The sequence below is a fragment of the Odocoileus virginianus genome, chromosome 23 (genome assembly GCF_023699985.2).
Source record: "Odocoileus virginianus isolate 20LAN1187 ecotype Illinois chromosome 23, Ovbor_1.2, whole genome shotgun sequence".
Taxonomy (NCBI): domain Eukaryota; kingdom Metazoa; phylum Chordata; class Mammalia; order Artiodactyla; family Cervidae; genus Odocoileus; species Odocoileus virginianus.
Window position 1 is genome coordinate 18,692,900 of NC_069696.1, and position 2,998 is coordinate 18,695,897.

Genomic DNA, 2,998 nt, shown 5'->3' on the forward strand with positions numbered 1-2,998 from the left:
GGGGGGCGGAGGATGGGCGTGGCCCTTATAGGAGTGGCGCACTGGGCTCCGCCCCTCAGAACGCGCTCGGGGTGGTGGGAGGGCGGGGCGCAACTAGTGGGGTTGGCCAAGATGGGCGGGGCGTCTCGGCCTCCGCCCCTCGGAACGCGCTCGGAGGAGCGGGAAGGCGAGAGGGGCGGAGCAGGGACTGCGCTCCGCCTCCGCCCGGCTGTCCGCCAGTATCCCGCGGGGGAACCGGTTTCTGCCAGTCCAAGCCTCCAGTACTGACTGACTCCTTTGCCTGGATACAGAAGCTCCCCAGGGTGGGCCTTAGGTGGCGGTGGTGAACACGTGTCCCCCCACACCCCCAATCTCTCTCCCCTCCGCGTCCTCTCTCTGGTACTTGGGCGCCAAACTGCAGACCCTCCGGATTCCTCGCGTGCTTTGCTGGGCTTCCACCCACCAGGCTCTGTACCCAGGCGGGTACTGTACCAGCTTCACAGTCTTTGTAGCTCTCGCCCCTAGGGACCCCCGACTGCCGCATCTCCACCGATAGAGGTGCTAGTTTGCCCCCCACCTGCCCCCCTGCCCTTCCACCTTTCATCCAGACTGTTGAAAAAGCATATTAACTAGATTTATATTTAGCACTTTCTTTATCCAACCCGTTTTAGTCACAGATAACACGTTAATTTCTCAAATCACAGCTTTTCGGATTTAATTCTATTCAAAACATTCTAACCAATTATATTACCATTTATTGAATGTCTGCTGTCCTTACCAAATATTTTACAAACATTATCTCTCCTCATCACACCACTAAACGTATTTTATAGTCATTTTACAAAGGAGGAACCCGAAGTTCAACATGATTATGCTTTTTGCATATTTGCCCACTGGTTACGCTGTCATCTGGGACTGTCAACCTAATTGTTTGCCTCCTTTGTGCAGGCTTTTCTGAACCAACACCGAGGAACCTCTTGCTGTGCCTGTATCTTGGGATGAAAGACCTTGAACCCGAGTTGGGTAGTGGGAATCAATAACGGTGGTACTAATGACTTCCAGTTTTATGGTAACAGATATTAATTTTATTACCTGTGGATAAAAAGGCTTACTTTTTGACAAATATTTGTTGATTGCTATAAAATAACTGGCCACTTAATTATTTTATATTTTCTTGACTTTTATAAGATGCCATTGATTTTATAAGAGGCATGTTATTTTACGTCCCATTAACATAGAACACAAATGCTAACAAGTTAACTGATGTTCAGTTGATTTTACAGCATCCAGAGATATTAAAATGTGAAGTAGCGTGCAGGTTGCAATTCATAAGAAATTGTATGTTGCTCTCAAGAGTCCCTGAGAGGGACTGCTCATAGCCATGTCCTTTTGTTATAAATGAACATCTTCAAGGGTAAAGATCTATTTTGCTTTAGCTTTTTCCTCACTCACAACAGCCAGGGGTTGCATAATGACTGTCGAATGATTAACAAAGCTGGTCTTGATATTAGAGCTGGTCATCTATTTTAGTTACTAAACTAGGTACAGTGAAAAGGGGCCTAATTCTTCATGGCAAATAGATGGGGAAACAGTGGCTGACTATTTTTCTGGGCTCCAAAATCACTGCAGATGGTGATTGCAGCCATGAAATTAAAAGATGCTTACTCCTTGGAAGGAAAGCTATGACCAACCTAGACAGCATATTAAAAAGCAGAGACATTACTTTGCCAACAAAGGTCTGTCTAATCAAGGCTATGGTTTTTCCAGTGGTCATGTATGGATGTGAGAGTTGGACTATGAAGAAAGCTGAGCGCAGAAGAATTGATGCTTTTGAACTGTGGTGTTGGAGAAGACTCTTGAGAGTCCCTTGGACTGCAGGGAGATCAAACCAGTCCATCCTAAAGGAGATCAGTCCTGGGTGTTCATTGGAAGGACTGATGTTGAAGCTGAAACTCCAATACTTTGGCCACCTGATGCGAAGAGCTGACTCATTGGAAAAGACCCTGATGCTGGGAAGGATTGAGGGCAGGAGGAGAAGGGGGCGACAGAGGATGAAATGGTTGGATGGCATTACCGACTCAATGGACATGAGTTTGGATGGACCCTGGGAGTTGGTGATGGACAGGGAGGCCTGGCATGCTGTGGTTCATGGGGTCGCAAAGAGTCGGACACGACTGAGCAACTGAACTGAACTGAATTCTTCATGTGGTCACGTAGCAAAAACATTTAGGAATCAGAAAACATCTGTTCAGAAGATTGCTGGCCTCAGATTTAAAAAAAAAATTTATTTGTTTATTTTTGACTGTGCCGAGTCTCTGTTGCTGCACAGGCTTTTATCTGGTTGCAGCGAGGAGGGGCTACTCTCTAGTTCCGTGCACAGGCTTCCCATTGCTGTGGCTTCTCATGTTCCAGAGCATGCTGGCTTCAAGAGTTGTCGCTCCTGGGATCTAGAGCACAGACTCAATAGTTGTGTCGTATGGGCATGTGGGATCCTCCTGGATCAGGGATCAAACCCATGTCTCCTGCACTAGCAGGTGAAATTCTTTACTACTGAGCCACCAGGGAAGCCCCAGGCCTCAGTTTTTGCATCTGCAAAGTTGGGATTTTAATGTCAACAGTGCTGCTGGGTGGATTAAAAGAGCCTGTCAGGTACTTAAAAGCGCTGCGTACATTGTTAAGGGCTAGACTCTCTTCCTACCAACTCCGTCCCCCCAACCCCAACCCCCTCTCCCCACTCCCCGCCATCCTTCCTGCCACCCCACCCTTCCAGCCAGCCAGTGAGTTGGTTTTGTTACCAAGAACTGAACCCGGCTGCTTCAAGACTATACCAAAGTTAGATCGCAGTCTTAATAAAACAGCCCTGGCTTGGCTTGCTTTTTGATTGAGTTAAGTTGATCAGTCCCTTACCTAAATGCCTGAGAAAAAAGAGAGCCTCTCTGATGGAAAATATACTATCTGTAATCTCTACAGTTGTTACTTAAGCTACTGCTGCAATTACCATGCAAGTTAAAATCATGCC